This window comes from Patella vulgata, chromosome 3 (assembly GCF_932274485.2).
Source record: "Patella vulgata chromosome 3, xgPatVulg1.2, whole genome shotgun sequence".
NCBI lineage: Eukaryota > Metazoa > Mollusca > Gastropoda > Patellidae > Patella > Patella vulgata.
This window is the reverse complement of record NC_065881.2, coordinates 70161686-70186176: the sequence shown is the minus strand read 5'-3', so window position 1 is coordinate 70186176 and position 24491 is coordinate 70161686.

The following is a 24491-nucleotide window of genomic DNA, read 5'->3' as shown; positions in this document are numbered from 1 at the left end:
CAAGTGTCACTGGAACTAGAGGTACCCCCCACTAGGTATTTCATCTTCTCAAAGAGCTCGTTCTTCGTCGGTGACAGCGTTCGACGTCATATTAAAAATGGCGAGACAGGCTATCGCAAGATCGGGTCGATAAAAGCGTAGCAACAAACGAAAAACAGCAGTAATTGTGTCAACTACACAATAGTAGAACGAAACAGGAGAACTTAAACAACCTGACCGACAGTTTCTAATCTATCAAGAAGCAATTCTATTTCTACCAAGACCTTCACGCTCGGAATGAAACTGGATCTCCGCGCCTTCTCACATGGGTTTGGAGTGACGTAATTATGATGATGTAGAATTGGTAGTTGACTAGGAAACCGGATGTGGACAGTTTGCTTCACACGGCATATACTGGACGTGGGCATGGTCTGTGTGTTTTTGTTACCCGTTAGCGATCGGCATGTTTCGTCTACAAATTGAAAACAAGCCAACAGTGATGCTGATGTCCCCCGCCGAAATCCCAAAATAAATAGATGACACATTAATTAATCGCACATATATTTTTTTCGAAAGTATCAAGCAAATAAACTAATACACTAAGTTTCATCACTCTATCAGATAGAATCGAGATTATCTTGTCCCAAAGCATCGACCAAAGAAATTGATTAGCTCTGCTTAGCTTTAGCTCGAAATGTTAATCATTGAACTCACTCAAGACATTCACATAATGAACATCTACATCAAGTTTAAACATTCTACCTCAATTAAAAGCAGAGTTGTTATGTTCCAAAATCTTGACCAATCAAATTGCTTATCGCTCCTTAGCCTAAGCAGAACATTCGCACCATCGAACTTAGTCAAGGTAATGATATAATAAATCTATCTTCGGAGTATCACTTCATTATAATCAAAGTTATCGTGCCCCAAGGCATCAACCAATCAGATTGCTTATCTCTGCTTATCATAAGCAGACAATGTTCATCATCGAACTCCGTCAAGGCATTCACCTAATGAACGCCTACATCAAGTTTGAACATTCTACCTCAATAAAAAGGAGCGTTATTGTATTCCAAAGTCTCGACCAATCAAATTGATTATCGCTCTGCTTCCCCTCAGCAAAAAAAATGTTCATTATTGAACTTACTCAAAATATTGATGTAATAAAGCTATACACCAAGTGTCCTCACTCTCACTTAATTACAACTAAAGTTATCGTGTCCCAACGCATCAACCAATCAAATTGCTTATCTCTCTTACCCTAAGCAAAAAACTCCCATCTTCGAACTCCACCAAGGCATCCACCTAATAGACGCCTACGCCAAGTGTGAACATTCTAACTAAATTAGAACGACAGTTATTGTGTTCCAAAGTCTCGACCAATTAAATTGCTTATCGCTCTGCTTACCCTAAACAGAACATGCTCATTATCAAATTCAGTCAAGGTACTGATGTAGTGAAACTATACTACACCAAGTTTCATCACTCTCACTTAATGTGAACTAAAGTTATCGTGTCCCAAAGCATCAACCAATCAAATTTCTTATCTCTGGTTACCCTAAGCAGAAAATGCTCATCTTCGAGCTCCATCAAGGCACTGACCTAATAAACACCTACACCAAGTATGAACATTATAGCTCCATTAGAAGGGAAGTTATTGTGTTCCAAAGTATCAGCCAATCAAATTGCTTATCGCTCTGCTTACCCTGAGAAGAAAATGCTCATTATCGAACTTAGTCAAGGTATTGATGTAATGAAACTATACATCAAGTTTTATCACAACTCCCACTTCAATAGAACTAAAGTTATCGTGTCCCAAAGCATTAACCAATCAAATTGCTTATCTCTGCTTACCCTAAGCAGAAAATGCTCATCTTCAAACTCCATCAAGGCATTGACCTAATAAACAGCTATACCAAGTTTGAACATTCTAGCTCGATTAGAAAGGGAGTTATTGTGTCCCTAAAAGTGTGACGGACGAACCCATTTTAATAGTCCCCTGCTTTCATCGAAAGGCGGGGGACAACAAGTATGGCGGTCGTTTAGGGCGTTACCCTTTTTTTAAAATTTAATTATATCTGTAGTTCAGCTTTAATGGCCGCAGCCATCATCTATGTTAATACAGGCCTCTCACAAACCTATGTGGCGCCCCACCCACCCTTTGCATACTGTAACTGCTTTGTTCAGTGCCCCCGTCTTCATTAGCCCAGTATAGGAGCAGAACAGTAGGACGTTAAACCCTATTTCATTTCATTTGTTCAGTGCCTGCGCTCGGTTGGTGTTTTATGATTTTATTAGGGCGGGACAATTACCATTTTTGGGTATGTGTTTTGTATGGGCACCGTTTAACGTCAACATTATAATATTTAATTGGATTAATCTGTGCATCAGTTGCCCAAAAGATAGTACTCTACTTCCAGCAATGGATACTGACATAACTGTCGGTGAGTTAGTCCAACAAAGAAGTAAGCACTTAGATACTTTGCCCCCCCCCCCCACCAAGAAGTGGCACCTCCCCACCAAGAAGTGCCACCTCGGGCATATTCCCCCCTAAGCCCCCCGCTATGTGAGGACCCTGTGTTCATATACCCACATAACATTGACTGAACACTGTCAGATAGAGAGTAGCAAGTTGGGGGTGTCATAAAATGCCTGGATGATTTTCTTATTCACATCCAGATTTATTAATACATGTATAGAAATTTATTATCGGGAATAGCGATTCATGGTTAATTTTATATTTAAATTTTTTTTTCGTCTCATTTGATTGATGGGGAAATGGTGGAATTTTATATTTTTTATGATATTTTTCCATTTTATGATAATTTTATGAATCTATAAATGTTTTTATATTATAGGGTCCCTGTGATACTAAAGTTAACCCCATGTCCACCACTCTTACGGTGCCGCCACTAAAAATAGTTTAATTTGGGTGCATTAGCGCCCACGGCCGTCGTTTCTAAGATCACTATTATTATGACCATGCGTTCCTAAATTGCATAAATAAATTGAAGGCAGGCTCATAAGCTCCTAAATTCTACTAAATAATATCGACCGAAAACTGGTAATAACATCTTACATATTGTGATGCAATGACAATGCATCGCTTTCATAATCCTGCAATTCTGAATTTTACATAACCACAACAACACACGAGAATGTTTTCGCGATCATTTGTGCCTACATTGTTCCCTATATACGATATGATACTTTTTTATACGCCCACATTTTCATGTGTCCGTCCGTCCATCCGTCTACAATTTGTTTGTGGACACTCTACAGATCACAATTTTTATCCTATTTTGACGAAACCTGAAATATAGGTCTATCTCCCTACGATCTCGGATCCTTTCGGTATTGGTATGTATCAGACCATAACTCCATGGATTATGGCCCCTGAGTGTACGTTTTTCGCTTGTGGACACTCAAGGTCACAATTTTCATCTGATTTTGATGAAACTTGATATGCATGTATATAACCCAAAGATCTTGGTTCCTATTCTCGCAAATCAGATAGTAACTTCCTAAATTATGGCCCCTGATTGTACGAAGAGGTCACAATTATTATCCGATTTAAAAACTCGTTCAAAGGAATCACCGTTAAACCCTAATGTTGGTTGAATTCGAATAAATCGGGCCAAAACTGCCAGACAAAATTACCGCCCCTCGTTCGCAAATAGTGTAAAAAAAATAAAGTATATCAAAGAGGTCACAATGTTGATCCGATTTTGATGAAACTTGAAATACATGTATATAAACAAAAGATCTTGGTTCCGTTCGATAACTTCCTGAATTATGGCCCTTGATTGTACGAAAAATCGCATTTTGAGCTTGCGTTCCCGCTAAAGATACAATTGTTATCCGATTTTAAAAACCGTTTAAATACATTATCGTTACACAATAATGTAGGTTGAGTTCAAATATCTTGAAAGTCGGACCAATACTGCTGGACAAAATGGCCGCCCCTCGTACGCAAATAATTTTTTAAAAAATGGTGCAAGAAGGTTGTGGGCCCTCAAGAGGTCACAATTTTCATCCACTTTGATGAAACTTGATATGCATGTTTATAACCCAAAGACCTTGGTTCCTTTCGATATTTGCGCATATCGGATCGGAACTTCCTGTATTATGGCCCCTGATTGTACGAAAAATTGCGTTTTTATCTTGTGGTCACAATTTTTATCCGATTAAAAAAAAAGAAAAAAAAAAGTTTCAATATATCACCGTTACACCATATTGTCAGTTGAGATCGAATTTCGTGAAAATCCGACCGAAACTGCCGGACAAAATGGCCACTACTGGTACATAAATAGTGTAAATTAAATGTAATACCAAGGTTGTGTGTGTGGACCCCCTAGAAGTCACAATTTTGATCCGATATTGATGAAACTTGGCATGGATGCTTATAACCCCACGATCTTGGTTTCTATCGATATTCGCGCATATCAGACTGTAACTTCCTGGGTTATGGCGCCTGATTGTACGAAAAATCATGTTATTTTAGCTTGTGGAGGTCACAATTTCAATCGATTTTAAAAGCCATTTAAATATATCACCATTCCACCATAATGAAGTTTGAAATCGAATTTCGGGAAAATTGAAACGAAACTGCCTGACAAAATCGCCGCTCTTTGTATGCAAATTGTGTAAAAGTATGCAATACCAAGGTTGTGGACCCGCTAGACGTCACAATTTTTATCCAATTTTGATTAAACTTAAACTTAAAATATATCTTTATATCCCAAATATCTCAGTCCCTTTCGATATTTGCGCATTTTAGAACATAACTTTCTGGATTATGCCCCCTGATTGTACGAAAAATTTGTTTTTAGCTTGTACTCTATCCATCTCTTGTAAAATGTGGGCGTATCTTGCCTCGCATCCGCTGGTTTAAAAGTTTTTCTATGAAATCCTGTTGCTCCTATTCTTCAAAATAATTGATCTTTAAATTTGGTGGTAATTCAAGTCATTAACACTGTCAAACATGGTGGGTTCGTCTTGCTAAATTGCCCAAAATGCATATTTTCGGTCAAAATTGAATGCCTAGTTAGAAAAAGTTCTCCGCTAAGTACCTCTCACACTAGTAACCCCAAATCGTAAATAAAACTTAAACTGTCTTATTTTTCAAATCAAAGACTCGGTTCCTTTCGATATTCATTTCAATCAATACACGTATTTCAAATTAGAGGTTAATCACCGCCATCTGGGAATTTGGACTTCATATCAAAATCGAAGTTCTGTTGATGCGTAATTGTCCAGGGCACAAGCATGCCATGTTTTTTGTCGATGGCATGAATAGGCTTTTTTTTCCATGCACCAACCAGGGTAATGAAGACTGGCGTACTCCACACGGTGTGTTATTAGGGAATACTGCCTGGACCGCGGTGTTCCCACTTATTCAACACGTGCACCCGAACGAATATCCTGCCATGCCAATTAGGTTTAAAATAACATTGTTTCAAATTCATAAATTATATTATGAAAATACATAAACATTGATACAAATGTCATAAGCTGGTCCTTGGCAGCTCTTATTTGGACTAATTTATAATAACAATAGCCTTTAACGATGATCTGATAAAGGTTTCCAAATCATTGTTACTTCCCCTCAATCATTGCCAATGTTTACAATACTGCCACCTTCATTTGTGGTATCGCATTCAAAAGCTTGTCGTGGTTATCTCCCATCAAAACGATACACAGGGGATACTACTCGTTGAACGTTCCACGAAATGCATTTTCTCAGTCCCCAAAATAGTGACAATCGAGTGAAAAGGTGGGAATACGGACTAGAAATATATTAACCAACTATGACAAGTAAAACTTATTTGTTGTTTTTAATTACGTCATGATTTTACTCACACGACCTTATAGTTGTCGGAAATTCCTTGTTAATCGATTGCATTTCTGTCAATTCGGGATGTTCCGGGCTAGTCATCGAGCATCCCCGTTGAAGTTAATAAGTTTGCAATAAAATAAACAAGCCAAAAGTGGGTCCACACATTTTGACGAATTGTCATTGAAATGTCATAGGTCACATGACCACGCTGGTAGCAATTTGCTTGTTTTATTTGGGCATTTCAAAAAAACGTTTCATGAAATTCGGACAAAATTCGAGCATCTCGCAGCTTTTAATATTGAGGGCCATAAGGCCACTTTAAACAAAATAGTTGGTGATCGTTCCTTTTTTCGAAAAAAATAATGGAAGGGTAGGTTTTCTCCGGGTCCTCCCACTGCTAAAGACCCCAACGCGCAAGCAAATTATCGAAACAAAATTGAAACATATGTTAGTCCCGAAATAACCTAGTTTGTGTCGAGTGGGCGTTAAACCCCATTTTTTTTTTTCTCTCTCTCTCTCTCTTTTATTTCCATATTAAAACACAACTCATCTACTTAAAAAGCTGCTGATCGTCTTTTGCATTGTTCACATTAATTAGTTTTAACTTTAGGCCAATGACATTATTGCAGACCAATACAATTCAGAAAAGATCTTGGGCGTAGTCGATTGAGCGTTCCGGAATTGAATTATCTCAATCCCAAAAATAGTGACAATCGAGTGAAAATGGGTTCTTCGGTCTACAACGCATGCGTCGACTGGATATATAAATATCTCATCCAACCATGCAGCCGAAACCCGTTCGTGGTGTTAAATTACGTCACAATTCTACTCACACCACCTCCATCGTCGGGTCTGACAGAACTGTGACAAGACTGAATTCCGCGTCACTCGATGGCAATTATGTCAATTCGGGACGTTCCGGACTGTGAATCGAACATCCCCCTTGTTAACCATATGGGCGTAGTTAAAACCATAGTAAATGTCAAAGTGATAGTAGGGCATCTTTTCCAAAGTACACCTACTTTCAGTGAAGTAATATTTGGGTCATACCATGTAGTTGAATACATATGTACCCATTAAAATTGAACTATTTTATTTGCTATAACATATATATAGCCAATAACAGTGTAAGATATAATAGTTTATGTGTTTGTATTGGTGGAACTTAGAACCTTGTATTGATTATTTTAATGGAGGAACCAAAAAATCGATAAATATTTAATTTGATAAAGAACATGTTTTGACAAAGATGTATTGACAATGTAATTTGACGCCATCTGTATCAGTTTAAAAACTACTTTTCTAAGCATAAGTAGAATATTATTCTGGAGAATGTTTTTCAGGCCCGTAACTAAGCCCCTCCCCCTCCAAAAAGTTTCACCCAAGTGAAAAAATTGTTGACCATAAAAACAATAGATATACATTGTCCATCAATTTTACAGAACCCCTGAGAACACTTCCTGCCCCCCCCCCCTCGTTGCTCTGGGCTAGTTACAACCTTTATTTGTTGCACTTGCACTATCATAAAAGATACCATTTTTATACATACCCACAATACTGAATCTTACTATTTATTTATTACTGAAAATTTAAAATGACAATTTTACATATTTGCTTTTGGTGGTATCATAGATTTTGACAGATTGATATTGTTAGGAGTGTGGATACGAATGAGCCATGGACCCGGACAAGAAGTGAGCATGATGTACTACAACACTCGGCAAACCTCAGCAGACTCCAGTACGCTACATCTAGCCTCGGCTGTATGACAAATTCTGCCATTGGAACTACTTTCAAGTTCCCGGATTACAAATGGCGTCACCCATGAAGAGTGTTTTATCATACAAAGCTTTCAATGTCTTTAAAGTTTATCCGATTTTCTTTAAACAAAGGACAAATTTGCAATGAAAACTCTACACACTCTTCGAACAATGCAATTTTGAGAACTTTTTTCTAAAAGCGACAAGTTTTCCTGTTAAGTGAACTGGTAGCCACATCGCAATTGTATAGGTGTAGGTACATACAGCCGAGGCTAGATATAGGGTACCAAGGTTTGCCGAGTGGTACTACTAGTGAACTCATTATACATTAATTATTTGAAGATATTGACTGGTAAAGCAGGGTATGAAATAAGCCTCTTATATGGTAACCTCAAAATAGGTTATGCTAATCTGCCTGAAAATTGGTTACGATGCATCAATTTTCTGCCATATTTGTTTAGAGCTGACCCCCCCCCCCCATTTTGGCATGCAATATGGTACAATTTGGATGATTTTACACCACTATAGATAGGTTGTCTACACTTTAACCCTAGGGTCAATTTAAAGATTAGCCAGGTACCCCTAAGCTCAAAATTTCCCTCATAGCACACTATATGGAATGCCCGTTTTCATTAGCCCAGTTCGGAGCAGTAGGACGTTAAACCCCATTTTATTTCATTTCAGTATAGGCCTACCGTATGTTTGAATGTTTTGACAAGATTTATTTAGCCTAAATTACAATGTTTTGAGAAGGATTTGAAGCAAAATTATGACAAATTAATTAGTTTGAATATGTGTTTAGTCCTATTATAATACCATAAATCACCCAGTTTGTATACAGGAATGTATCTTTAAATAGTCATAGGTACATGTACTATTGGATTGCTATGATAATATTAAACAAAGTCTCGGATACCGTACGTCCAATTAAATGGCATGGGTGCTAAATATTTAAGAAAAGATTTTTATTGACTCATCTTAAACAGGTAAACACAATATCAATATGCATTGCACATCGTCATAACATCACAACAATATTCATAAAATTTAGGTTACCGGTACAATAATTTACATACCTGTAATTAATTAAGAAATAGATAGATATGGTATATCAAGGTTGTGGACCCTCTAGAGACCACAGTTTTTATCCAATTTGGATGAAACTTTAAATATATGTTTTTATCATTAAGATCTTGGTTCCTTTTGATAATTATTAACATTAGTGTTACTTTGCTCTTATTTTTTGAAAAAAATTTCACAAGTTGATTTCCTTTATTTTGTTAATGTAGAATGGTAACGAACTGCTCTTTTCATTTTCTTTGTTTTATTTGTTTCGTTTGAATTTGATTTATCTGTTTAGTTTTTGATTGTTTAATTTTTGTTAATGAAGTTGATTCTTTTAAACTTCATTTTTATTTTTGAACTCTACTTGGTGTAGGTGTTCATCAGGTAATACCTCGACTGAGTTCAATATTGAGATTAGCCGGTTGATTTGTTGGATATAAACCTTTGAATAATAGCGTCTAACAGGCAGCTGTGTTTAATTATGTTCTCCTGATTTTGATTGTTTCTGTGTGTTTGAAGTATATGTTTGTGATATGCGCTTAGAAACACTTCACGTGTAATGAAGCGCTATATAAATCGAACAATAATAATAATAAATGTGAGGAAGAGCGCAGGCGTGATATTGTTTATAGAATATCTACTATGGCGCCACGGATCGCGCTAGCTTAGGAATTTCGTAGCCTAACTACATTTTGTCACTTTCACCATCGTAAGAGGTAAATTTTGTAAATAAAAAATTGAAAAATATTCTGGTGGGATAGAATTTTCTCGGCTTGTGGGGACGATCACCAACTATTTTTATTTTTGTTTTAATCCGATTTTTTTAGAAAAAAATAGACGTTTCTTAAAATTGCCCGTAATATTAATCAAAAATCCGGACTGGTCTCGCGCTGACAGACAATTCAATTTTGTCGAAATAGTCATCCTCATCGGTCTTGTAAAACACATTTCCTAAAAGTTTCAGAATTACACGATAAAACCTGGAACCTCTGACTAGAAGTGTGGATGGGCCTACGTCCGGAAAATGAGATTACAATAAAGCATATCGGCGTGTAAAAGTGCGTATATGTCTCCTGTCTGTCATATCAGCCAAGCAGACGTTAAACCTTAATGAACTACCGAGCGTATATCTGGAAAAAGCACGTATGGCTTTCACAGGAGACACCGACATAGCAAAATGATTTTCCCAAATTCACTCATTCTGTGAAAAACCTCCCGAATTACGATGGAGAGACAGTTAATATGTACCTGATCAAAATTACAAAGAAAATAATTCATGGAGACTTTTAGAACGATGTTGTCTTAATGTTTTTTTTGAATGGTCGGGCCTTTTTTCTCTTCTTTGAAGTAATGAGATATGCAGGACTGAAGAAGTTAGGTGAGTTCCCCCCAGTGCCTAAAATACCTAAATCTGTAGCGGATAAGGGCCATGCATCAAGGATTTCTAGGAGTGTGAATGGTGTTTCAGAAAAATTGTGGTATCATGTCATGTATTATTAATCAAACCTATGATGTCTTAATATTCTGTGCAAATCAAAACTTTGCATTGAGGTGTGCTGATTTATATTACCAAATTCCCTGTTCTGTGGCTCATACTTAGTAATAAAGTTTTTGCCAGGGTGCAATAGGGTTATTGCATCATTTTTCACAGTTAGTATGCCAATAGTTAGAATATATTCAGACTGAAAAGATTTTTCAAAGGTTGGATAGAATGGGCAAAAAATCCAGTAAGAGGTAAATACATTAAAAACTGATCAATTGGTTGTAACCTTTAGTCTTATTTGACTCATTTCTTCTAGCTGATGAATGTGCATGTTCAAGATGAGAAATGAATCTCTAGATTAGTAAAGATTACCTGGATTGCTCTGACATTAGATGCTTACCACCTTACCTGTTTTAAAGGAGAATGCAGTTGAATTTTATTATTTACTTAGTTCAGTGTGTAACGCATTTCAGAATTTTAAAAAAAAAGTTTTAGTAACAAATAACGTTAACAAAAAAAAACAAACCAAAAACACTTTCGGATGTCCGCAATTTGTAAGAAGCGACACTCGTGTAGCAGTCCATGTATCTTTCAATATAGTATCGGCAAAACGTGACAGCTTGTAAGACATTGATTTCGCCCCGAATGTTCATCCCTATCAATGCGAGCCAATTAGAAATGCGAGCAACAACGGTGACTATAATGGTTTGGAAATTCTACCATTTCGATCTAGGCCTAGCTATAGGTTAGGGTACCTAATTGTCTTACACAATCCTTCGATTCTCGATAACCTTTCGCTTCTAGGGGTGGATCCCCCCCACCCTAATTTTCGACAGTGCCCTTTTTTACTGCTGAAAGTGTCTTTTCTCAGACCCAAATATGTCCGTTCCCAACCCGTTGCAGGATCCCAGATGACTCAAACCATCAACTCAAACACACCATTCTGGTCTAATTAATCCTTCCACTTTCAAACGAATTCTTGTTGTTTAGCTGACGGTGCCCTAATCCTATAGAGTGACTATAGAGACAGACATCAATGATGGCATCTTGTGGAATCGGCGGCGTATACACTCATGCCCATCACCGACGCGCATGAGTGCAACTTGATGTAGCATAGTTTCATGTGTGGACAGTACAGGCTTAAATACTGAAGTGGCTAGGGAATAGATTCGTCTTTTTTCCCATCATGTGCCTCGCTCGCCTTGACAATTTTCGAGTCGCATGTTCAACTGGCTTTTTTGCTCGATTTTAAGGCTCTTTTTCAACGATTTCCGAACGTTTACGTGAAAATATCACCCAAATAGCTTTTGGAATGGCTACAGATGCAAGGAAATGACAGATAATTTTCTTGGTGGGACCCCCCCCCCCCCTCACACACACACACTCAAAACCCCTCTCGGCGGCGTGCACCGTCTCCGCGGTCAGTTCCCTCATTTTGCAGCGCCCCCCCCCCTTCAAAATTTCTAGATCCGCCCCTGGCTTCATTTACTGATGTCCATGCTTCGTTGGCGAAAAACTATTAATTCCAACAAGACGCATCGAAGACGAAATATTATAATTTGCATTAAAGATACATTCCCGGGTACAAACTGGGTGATTTGATGAGATATTTGGACTAAAAACATAATCAAACTAATTAATTTATCATAATTTTGCTTCAAATCCTTCTCAAAACATTGTAATTGTCAGGGAATACCCGGCTATAAAATCTCGACCAAAAGAGGTCATGTTTGTGTCACGTAACACAACAGGTGCGATGTCGGAGGAGAATTCATTGCATACAAAAGACGATGTTGCCTTTATCGCTGGCTATTTATTACAAATATCGAAGCCTAATTAAATTCTCGGATTACCCACTGCCCGCGTGTTTTTCCGTGATTTTTATCTCGGACGATGAAAAATAAAAAACTCGCCAAGTGTGCGCACTCGGTCGGTAGCGATTTGTTTTTATTCATTCCATACTTAGTAAAAACATGGTAATGCACGGACTTTTTCTATTTCCTTTCGTGTTCTCTTATCTAGTGACAGTCAATTCTTTTTATGAATTGTCAGATATCGTCTCGCGGTCGGACACAACAACTTTTGGTCTTCGAGGGAAATTCGCCCATGTATCTGTTATCACTCGTCAGTTCAGTCAATTATATAGAGGGATAACTCGTGTTTTCCTTTTGCGTTCGTCACTTCCGATAGTTGAAACCTGCATTACGCATCAATTGTAGCAATGATCTCTGTGTTAAAATTATATCTGGAACGTGTTTAACCAGTTCTGTTAAATATGTGATAATGACTGACATCAATTACGGAAAAATTTGCGCCTAACTTACCTTCTTTATGGCCCGGTCCCACTGCACTTACGGAAAACGTGCCCTCCGTTTGAAAACGCCATGCATCCGTTGTGTACTCATTGCATACGTGTTTTATACGCTCTATCCATCGAGCATCCGCTCACTTTAATTTCATCCGCGCAAAAAGTTTTGAGCTGCACAAAACTTTTATAACGGATCAACTTTCTGCCGTGTACGATGTAAATGCGCGACATATACGAGCACCAAACGTTCCATGTCCGTTATCATCCGTTAAACGTCCACTGTATCCTCTGGGCATCCTCGCAACTGACATCCGCTCGTGCTGAAAACGGAAAGAGGGAGGAAAGATAAGGTACATGGAACGTCTATACATCGTTAGTAGCACGGTAATAGAAAGGATGTAAGCGTATGCATCTCGTATATAAAGTTTTCAAAACGGACAAAGCGTTTGTATCTGGGATGTATCTGGTATATTGAAGGATGTCTGGAGTTTGCCGGAGCTGCCATCCGCTTTCATCCGCTAGGCTTCCGATGAACATCCATTTAACATCACCGCTACATACTTCCCACGTTCGTTCTTTTCCGTTCAGTTTTCGCAAATTTTCGTCAATTTTGTCCATTTCTGGAGCGGATGAAAACGGATGGAGCCACCCCCGAAAGTTTGCTCGTCCGCTGTGTCCTTTTTGCATACGTTTTGTGTCCATCGGCCACTGGGACCAGGCCTTTAGGACTTGCAGTACAATAAAAAGATGAAGAAGTTATGGCTTGGATTAGGAGCGTAGCAGGTTTAGCATTATTACCATATTTTATACATTTCCATATAAATTAATTTTTCATTCTTTTTTTCTGTTTGTCTTGATATAATATGTCATACTCTGTAGCCTAAAAGGGATGTTTTACTGAAGAATCTATTTTAGCTATAGAGAGGGTATACAAGTAGGGATAATAAAACCACCAGACCATATAATCTGTTGTCATAAGCTGTAGTCGAAATGGGAGGTTACCGGGTAAATTACCCATTATTATTTGATCTTACAGTAATTAACTATGGTTTTAAGAAAGGGTTGAAAGCACATTTATTATTTAAAGCTTCAACTTCATAGAAAAAGTTCAGATTCATCTTTGAAAAATGTGTATGGTGTGTATTTCAGATAATACGTTGTATCTTTTGTTGTCATGTTCTTGAACGTCCTTCGGGGTTTAAATTTCATACACTAAAAGCCTAGCCTATTGTCTTGTATCTTCTGTTGTGATATCCCTTTGTTGTAATAGTGTATCTTTGTTTTTAATTAATACACTTACTTAAAGCTCTAATTATTATTTTGTTTGAATGAAATATATTAGATCGAGAGAAATTCCACATAACACTAACCCCTAGGGGCTAAACACCACGAAGGAGTCGTGTAATATGTTATTGTTTTGTTATACGCCCACATTTTATGTATGTTGTCTTCGCCTCTGTCCGTCCGTCCACAATTTGCGGACACCCTACAGGTCACAGTTTTTATCCAATTTTTACGAACCATGAAATATAGGGTTATCTCCCAAAGATCTCGGTTCCTTTCGATATTGGCATGTATCGACCGTAACTTCATAGATTATGCCCCCGATTGTACGAAAAATCACGTTTTTAGCTTGTGGACACTCTAGAGTTTACAATTAATATCCCATTTTGATGAAACGTAATATATATGTTTATAACCCAACGATCTTGGTTCCTGTCGATATTCGTGCATGTCGGACCGTATAACTTCCTGGATTATGGTCCCTAATTTAGCAAGTGGTCCCTCTAGAGTTCCCAATTTTTATCCGATTTAAAAAAAAAACGTTTAAATATATCATCGTTACACCATTATAATGGTTGAGGTCGAATGTCGTGAAAATCGGACCGAAACTGCCGGACAAAATGGCCACCCCCTGTAAGCAAATGGTGTTAAAAGTATGTATTATCAAGGTGGACTATCTAGAGGTCTCAATTTTTATCCAATTTTGATGAAACTCAAAACATGTGTTTATATCTCAAAGATCTCGGCTCTTTACGATATTCGCGCATAACGGACCTTCACTTCCTGGATTATGGCTGCTGATTATACGAAAATAATCGCGATTTTAGCTTGTTAACCGAACTTAAAATATGTGTTTATATCTGAAAGATCTCAGTTCCTTTGGATAGTTGCACATATCAGACCATAACTTTCTGGATTATGGCCCATGATTGTACGAAAAATCACAATTTTAGCTCTTGGGTCCTCTAGAGGACACGATTTTTATCAGATTTTAAAAACGGTTCCGCCATAAGGGGGGTTGAGTTCGAATTTTGGGAAAATCGAAACGAAACTGTCCGACGTTGATATGCAAAGACCGCTGTTATCCTTTGAATACTTGCACATATCAGACCATAACTTCCTGGATTATGGCCCATGATTTTACAAAACATCACATTTTTAGCTCGTGGATCCTCTATAGGACATAATTTTTATCACATTTTAAAAACTGTTTAAATATTTCACCGTTCCACCGTCTATAAAGACGGTTAAGTTCGAATTTTGGGAAAATCGAAACGAAACTGCCCGACGTTGATATGCGGATGCCGCTGTTATTATATGGCAAGTACAGTGTCTGGTTTCGAAATAAGAGTACGCTGTACCGCAGCTGTCATTGCTAAATATCCCTCATAGCATACTGCCCAGTCGGTGCAGAAAATAGGACGCTAAACCCCTTTTTAAATGCTACTTAAATAATATATCTTTGCAAAAAATACTATGAATTTAAGTCAGGTAGGTATACTTTAGTCATTCGGATGGGACGAAAAACAGTGGTTCCGTGTACCCATTGGTCAAAGATCCCTTGGCAGTTGGAATTCTATGTAAGAGTAGGCCGTATTGCTGATGTACGGGCAAATACCCCTCATTGCCTACTGTATGACGTATGCCATATTCATTAGCCCAGTCGGAGCAGAACAGTAGGTCGCAAAACCCAAATTCCTTTCATTGTTAAGGTATGATCTGATCAGTTCAAGGTCTATGTCAGTAATACCATAATCTGAATTCAGTATGTTGAATAGGATATGATCAGTAGCGTCAGACGCAGCAGATAAATCGAGAAGAACATACTCTTGTTTATCCAAAGAGAGTAAAATGTCATCCCGAACTCGCACCTGTGCCGTTTCAGTGCTATGAATAACATTCTAGATATTACATAGGAAATAACCGTCTATTCGTCTTCGATATCCCGTTTACCGGTGTTGACAGAGAAAGTTTCCTCGGGCAGCGTCGTTTCTGCCCATTATTCTTCGAGAACACGGGTTTGATCCCGGTGTTAGCCGGGGAAGTACCTGTAGACCAGGGACCGGCAATGTGGACTCGCTCTGGTGGTGTAAGGTGGACAAGATGAGAAAACAATCGAGAACTTGGGCCGGTGAATGACAGGGTGGCGAACAGATCCAGATTAATATGCCTTTAACTAACACAGACACAGCGAAATCGGAGGCAAGAAATGACGATATTACATTTTGGCTTGGTAATATCTAAGTGTCATCATTTAAAGTGTCCCTATCCCGTCCTGGTGCGAACATCAATTTAGAATACGCATTACCCAAGAATCTGTAATATGGAATCATCTGTTTTAGAGAAGAAGTCGATATCTAGGTAATAAAAAGTTAACGAACAGGGTGTCACAATTATATTTTGATAGTGATATAAACATTATATATGAATTTTACAACTAAATAAGATAATATTTATATTTACTCTTTTGGACCCCCCTAATTCATTTTAATAGTTTGTCAATGATCTTATTGTGGGGTTGGGATGGCCTAGTGGCCTAGAGTGTCACGCTCCGAGCTCTAGCTGACCGGTCACCTCTCGCTTGCGGTCGTGGTTTTTGACCCCCGGGAGTTTACTCCGGGTACTAAGATAACTTGTCTGCGATATCACCTTCGGTGGATGCGGACGTCCATGATTGATTAGTCCTAGATGTGGAACTTTATTATGTGTATAGCCTAGCACACAACCCGTGAACCCGTGCATGAAACTACGCGTCGGTGCATGGGCTTGGCACCGCAGAAGATCGCACACTGGCTGTAGAAACTATTGGTCCTGCACATGCAAAATTTCACCCGGTTTCTTGCGACAGATCCCCGAGCTACCAAACCCTACGACCCGTGCGTGGAATCAAGCTAAGGCTAATGTATGGTGTATTGGTTGGGCCACGTTTGATATGGAGAAACGTCGGGCCCATGTTTAGTTGTGCATCGTGAGAGTTGATTTACGGAAGCGGAACACTCAGATGATTTTAGTAGGTTCTATTTTGGAGAACTATGCGGTTTAATTGTTGCACGAGTAACCTATATATTTAATTAAAGTCGGTATCGCAGGACTATTTAATATTGATCTCGTTTGACCTAATCTTCGTGAACATTATTTATATACATGTTTTTTTATAAATTGTTGGTTTAAATCGCCGTGAGAAGAGGTGACTGCGTGAAAATGTGTAAATGTTAAATTGATTATCAATTTATTGTTGCATTTCTTTATGCGAAGACCAAAACATGGCTACGGTCTTGCATGAGTAACACTTGGTATCGTATCGCACCAAAGACCCTGGAAGCCATGGTGGCTAAGTGAGTAAGACGTCGACTCCCTAGCATAGGGGTCGGGGGTTCGCTGCTGTTGTTGGCCGAGAAAGTACATCGGGATTTTCTGGTGTGGTTTCCCCTTGTGAGTGGCGCAAGACGGATGGGACGAAAAACAGGTCCAGTGTACACATTGGCGTGCACGAAAAAGCGTAGGTCATTTTATTTCGCAGTAGCTTAGATATCTATAGGTCTAACTAAAAGAAGAAAAGAACATTTTAATGGGTATATTCCAAATAAAAATAGGACCATTCATCATCTTCAATGATGTCAAATGGCACTGAAAATACGTCTTTTGCAACAATAATTTGACAATTGTCATAACGACTGTTTTTTTTTGTAATTGAATGCGTAACACTTGGATTTTGCCAGACAGAAGCTGCCACACGAACTTGCACCTCGAACAGATTTCGGTTTCTTCTCACCGCTGAGGACATGGAGGCGAAATCCAGGCTTACCGATGAAGTCTGAAAGAGAATTTTATGAAATGAAAATAATTTATATTTGAGTTTTACATATCTAAAGAACAAAATGAAACCCATAAAATCAATAAAATTAGTTTACTATATTCTGTGCACAATTTCCATATTCGTCTGATGGTTTTGATAAGGAGGCCGCGCTGGCTTCCTTGGGTAAACGTTAGAATACTACCAAATTGTGTACAAAGTTCATCGGTTAAGTTGTCCCCTTGGTCAGTGGTGTAGAACGGGGGATCTTATGGCAAAGGAAAACGTATAGTCGTTTGCATGGAAAGGAAAAAATGTGTACACATTGGCGTGCACATAATAGATCCTATGCCGCTGTCTTGGAAAAGTTACCTCATGACACACTGTATGGCGTATGTCCGTCTTCATTAGCCCAGTCGGAGCAGAACAGATGGACTTTGAACTCCATTTCATGTCATGCTATTGATAAATGTGAATATGTTTGCTAGATTACTAAATACTAAGTATTGCTACGATATGATCCAATCCCAAAGACTCATGTTGAACTAAGCTTTTGAAACTAATTATCTATATAAACATCTAGATTTTTCCATGAACAGTCGAAATTTCACAGTTTTGTCTGCAATTGTCTATTGACATATTAAGCACATCATCTTTTATTGGACAAAGTTTAGTTTGAATCTTTCATTTACGACCAATGGCATGAGATATAGAGTTGAAAATGACAGACGCTTGCGGTCCAAGGACGAAAAGCCCTATTGGGCCTATCAAATACATGCAATAAAAATCATACCAATACTGAAATAAAATTAACAATATTCGATACATAGGTCAAAAGTATTTTAAATTATGGTTTCGAGATTTGGGGTCTACATTCGGCGAACGAAATTAAACAATTTAATTTGTTATGTTACAAAAAGTTATCATGTGTTTGAAACACTACTAGTAGCAATATTTTTTATGGTGAACTTGGTAATTAAACATAACAATATGCAAGAGCTAAATCTGCCAATTGCAGGTCTTTCCTTAGGCCTGAAATGTTATCTCAGTTATTAATTAGATATTAATTAACTATCAAGACCATAATCAATTCTCGATTTCATCGCCAGCCTGTGATATTTATTGGATTAGAATCCAATATGCTGCTCAAAGCTCATTGATGATTAAATCAAAAAATAGATAATCGAGACTATAATTTTAGTAATGATGATCGAGGCTAGACCCAAAATTCAATCGCTAAATTGTCGGTTCAGAGTGGATCAATTTGACTGAAATATTCAGCAAATTCCCTTTACGTTATCTAGTTTTTAACTATTATAGTGAGGGCTGCCAACTCTTTATCTAATTTCCCATAATGCATCTTTAAAGATTGGAAATGTGAGATTTTTAAATATTGGATATGTATACGTAATACAAATAATATTATTATGAACATATGGTTTTGAATAATGACAGCTGAGATAATTTTGTTAAAACAGAATTGGACAGAATATATCTTGGATATATTGTTTTACAGGAGATAAATCACGATCCTTTGCACACAAATGGCCACAACACATATAATAATGTAACATGAATGTATATAAATTGATTTACATTAAATCGTTTCTGTTTTTACTGTAATTTCTAATCAGTTGTGTTCGACGAAATACGCGAAGAATGCATATTGAATGGCAGTCTTTAGCGTCTACTCCGGTAGTCTTTCCTTGTGAGAAACGTTTAGCCTCGATCACCAAGCTCATTATAAATGGCGCCCAAAAGCCTTCTGGCACATGTGCCAAGTTTCAAAATTTTCATTGTGTCTTAAATATCTGATACCAGAAGCCCATCTTTTCGCTGTAAGTTAACATTATCAATGTTGATTAAAATTGACTAATAAGTCATTTTTGCAATGTTGAAGAGTGTGGATAATACTGAGTTAAAGATTTAGCTACTTTAAAAACTTAATGTGTACATATTGATGTGCACGTAGAAGAACCTTTGGCAATTGGAATTCTAGATGGCCGTAACATACTGTATGGCATATTCTCATCCTCTTGATTAGCCAAGTCGGAGCAGAACAGGAGGCCGTTCAGAAATGCAATGAAAGAAAACGCACACGACATAACCTAAACGATATTGGAGATGCATTTCATTTTATTTTTTAATGAATTGTGAAATCGATTCATTAAACCTAACCTTGTACGAAAATCGAATAAGTACAACTTCAACAGGTGACAATTCTATGGAATACAATTACTGCCTATTATTGAAGGAACTTGGGAGAGGAGGTGGGGGGGGGGGCGAATGGTTAGCGCGTCAAATGGTTAGCGCTTATGCGCTGCATCATAAGGCCTGTCATTGAGTCAACTGGCGTGGTTTCCTTTTCACGGTTGTATGTGACAAGGAGTAGGGCACCTGTCCCCCCTCGTGGGCTTTCTCCGGGTCCTCCGGTTTCCTCCCACTGCTAAAAGATCCCATGCGCAAGCGAATTATTGAAATAAAATTGCACCATATGTTAGTCCCGAAATGACCTAGTTTGTGTTGAGTGGACGTTACCACCCCCTCTCTCTCTCTCTCTCTCTCTCTCTCTCTCTCTCTCCCTCTCTCTGAACGGAATTGCTTGATAATAATGACTAGAGAGGCCTGGTTGAGACGCCGTTCAGAAATAAGCAGTAATTGTATTCCTTAGAGCTGTGATCTGTATATTCCAATTCAATTTCTAAATTCCGTTGAAACAATTTAACTGATAGATAAAAGAACAACTTTATTAAATAATAATTACACGCAATCTTATTACCATGTTCATTGTTTTCTGTCATTTTTGTATCTTTGTGTTCTATTTAAGCTATTAATTTAACTCAATTTAATTACCCTCGCGGCTCGCCCCCTCCCCACTTCTTTTGTTTATTTGTATTTACTTACACGCCTTGTATTGTTTGTATGAAAAAAAATATGTATACATGTTGTCTGATGAGTCAGTAAACCTGAAGAATTGAGTACCGCTCTAGCAATTTTGATGTGACATGGAACCTATCAGTAAATCACCTTTTCGCATATAAAAATAAATAGTTCAATCTTGGTTTTATCTTAATTAGTTGATTACTACTTAAAGCGAGAATTTCATATTTTCTAAGAAAGTCAAAACATAATTATTTCTATGTCTTTTGCTCAATAGGTTATCAACTCACTATTATACGACTATGGGCATTATTTCCCACCCTTAAAAATCATTGACACAGGAATTAATAACACAATTACCTCCCTTGTTTTCCTATTGCCTCCATGCATTAGCTACCTTCAAACGAAGGAATTTGAAGTTGAAAATGATATTTTTGCCAATTTCTCGGCTAGCAATAGTGATTAATAGGATTATTCTTTAACAAAGTGGGACGGTTTATGGATACCATCTATTTTAAGGCTTTATTTTAATCAATTTTAAAAATATAACTTAAAAATATGAAATTGTAGCTTTAAGAGTGTATCCGCGAGAAGACCAGGTAAAAATCGCAAATGACGGTTGAGTTCCAATTCGTGAAAATCGTACCAAAACTGCCTCACAAAATGGTGGCTCCTTGTACGCAAATAGTGTAAAGGTATATCATACCAAGGTCGTGGACCCTCTGGAAGTCACAATTGTTATCAGATTTTAATGAAACTTAAAATGTGTTTATGCCCCAAAGATCCCGGTTTCTTTCGCTATTTGCACTTATCCGATCGTAACTTCCTGGATTACACTGCCCCTGTTTGTAAGAAAAATCATGTTTTATAGTTTGTGAATCCTCTAGAGGTCACAATTCTTTTTATCTGATTTTAAAAACCGTTTAAATATATCACCATTCCACCATAATGAAGACATCCTCGGTATCGCCAGTCGTCTCATTCCGGTCTACACCACTAACCCCTGTGTTAATCTATGGGCGCGAGGTGGGGGGCGCGTTTTCAAGTTATCTGCCCTTGATGATTGTGCTATTTTTATCGACCAATCCCGTAAATCGTTAATTGAAAAGGAAGTGAGCAAAGGGAAGTAATTCTCATCGGGTAAAGTAAGCAAAACGCAAAGGCTCCCCTTCAAGAAACAAGATTAGGAATTATCCAGGAGGTAGTCCAAATTATACTAAATGCGCATTTATTAACAATAAATTACAATTATTATATAATATATTAATGAAGTCCGGACAGGTGTTTATGCAGGTTCAAGAGTTTTATTGAGTTATAATTGCCAAGTATAAGTTCAATAATAATAAACATAACAGAATGAACATTTCAGACAAAGAACGAATAGTAATAATAATAACAAAAGTCAAAACATATAGTTAAACATACATGTATTTGAAATCAGCGATACATACTACAGATTTTGATATTCAATTAAATAAAATGAATTAGAAATATATACATTGTTTACATAAATCACTCAGTAAATGGGCATGGATATGGTTATCTACCCTTATAAAAACGAAATCGAAACGAAGGCCGTTTCATTAGTAAAACTGGTTTGTAAACTGTTTGTTTGATTGGTTCCTACAATCAAGGCCAGGGCAAATAATTTGAAATCGCGGATACCCTATGGATTAACCCAGGGTATAGTGGAGTACAACGGAATGAGACCACTGGGGATACCGAGGATGTAATGGAGGTTGAATTCTAATTTCGAGAAAATCGAAACAAAACTCCCGACACAACGGCCGCCCTTTGTACGCAAATTGTGTAAAAGTATGTAATACGAAGATTGTGGGCCCTCTAGAGGTCACAATTTTTATCCGATTTTGATGAAACTTAAAATATATCTTTATATCACAAAGATCTGTCCCTTTCGATATTTGCGCATTTCAGACCATAACTTTCTGAATTATGGCCCTTGATTGTACGAAAATTCGCTTTTGTTTTCAACTTGTTCTTTACCCATCTCTTCCAAAATGTGAGCGTATCTTGCCTGGCAATCGCTGGTTTTCAAATTTAATTAGATAAATAAAATTTCTGACCATAATACGTTTTCACCATATCCATAGCCGTCTTTTGTACCATTGTGGTACTGTATAATTATAGATGTAAGTGTATAGGCTATTTTTATTTTCCCTTGTCAGTGATGCAGGACGGAGGTCCTGACAAGGACAGCTGTCTAGTCGTTCGGATGGGACGAAAAACCGAGGTCCCGTGTAAATTATTGGCGTGCACGTATAAGAGTAGGCCGTAGCGCCGTTGCCCGGGCAAAATTTCCCTCACAGCACACTGTATGGCGTATGCCCGTCTTCATTAGCCCAGTTTAGGAGCAGAACGGTAGGACGTTAAACACCATTTCATTTCTATTTTTATTTATTGTATATTTGGTATTTGTCGTATTGTCCCTTCAAGATATTTGTTGTACTGCCCCTTTAAGGTTTCATTTTGAAACAGGTCACCGAAAATGGCTACAAAATGCTCAATTTTAGAGCATCTTTCCACTGTCCATTTAGGGAAATATCCATTGAGGCTCTCGAGCGTCGTCAGCTATACCTGCAAGGCCGGATTTACAATAATAGCGGCTCCAGGCAATCCCACACCCTTATGACAAGAGGAAGGTGAACAGGGCCCGCGACATGCCCCCCCCCCCCCCGGCCCTCGGACAAGCAACTCCTCGAGGAGGTGGGTCGCCCCCCCCCCCCCACACACACACACACACCCGCGCTCGAACATTTGTGAAAGATACATGGTCTCTAGTGTCATTTTGGCATATATCTGTGATAACTGAAGGCCATTTTGCTAAAACAGAAACTGATATCTAACATAAATACATGTACTACGTTTTAGTTTTATTGATGTAAAAATAATCCGATATACGCAAATTTAAGCAAGCAACAAATGGAAAAACAAAAAAAACAAAAACCCTGACCATTAGACGCCCAAATATCAAAAGAAATTTTTTCATCACATAAACTATTCTTTATTTTTTTAATACCCAAACCATGCTGAACTGGATTCAAACGGAAGGGGGCCCAGATACCCTTGTGGTGCCGAGAGCCTCAAGCGGAACAAGGACGATACAGCGCGCACGTGCTAACCATTCGGCCATCCCGCCTCCCCCCTTCAGTTCCAAAGATCAAGACTGACAGTCCGGTAGGTAAATCCGGCACTGTACGCATTAGAAATATTTCAGATGTAGATGAATATATCTTGTAAATTAGCCAATACGTTTAGAATTTTCTTTGCTGACTGATTCTGAAAGCTGCGTTTAGTTGCTGTTGCCATATCGCTATATCTGCAACATGATTGTATTATATGAATATTACTTGTTGTTTTGCTTCTCTGGTGTGTAATTTAATACTAAATTATATGCTATTTATATTAATCTAACCAAATGGTTTGTTCAGAAATTTTAGTATATTTCAATACGAATAATCAAAAGCAACAGACTTTCATCTTCGAAAGTATGACAATTTAACCGTCAATCATGCGGTTGGTGGTTCGTATCTCACTTTTAGGTAAATGTTTAATTTTTCTTTAGATTATTTTATTGAAATGTCGATTGGAGAGTAATCGATATGTTTTAAGATCATTTCACTGAGCACCTTGATAATTCAATGGAAGCTCATGGACAACTACAAAAGCCAATTCCCGTCGGCGCCAGGTGAACTATGAACGATTACGGGCTTTTTAAAGTATTTATTTCAAGACATTTTGATAAAGCAGATACTAATTTAGTAAACACCATATGTATGAAAAGAAAAACAAATGTTAGGTTTCTTTTATCTTCTATCGTTAATTATCTCAAAAATAGCTGAATTACGGGTTAATTTCATGGGTTATTGTTTCCTATATCCAGTTTTTGTTATGTCGATTCCGATCAATTTTATTTTTTGGGGCAAAGGTTGGGTGGCTGCTTGTTCACGTGAGCATAAATTGCGTGAGTTTGATCTATTTGCTACCTATAGTAAAGAGAGAAAGAGAGAGAGAAACGGGGTTTAACGTCCACTCGACACAAACTAGGTGAATTCGGGACTAACATATGAACACAAGGTACA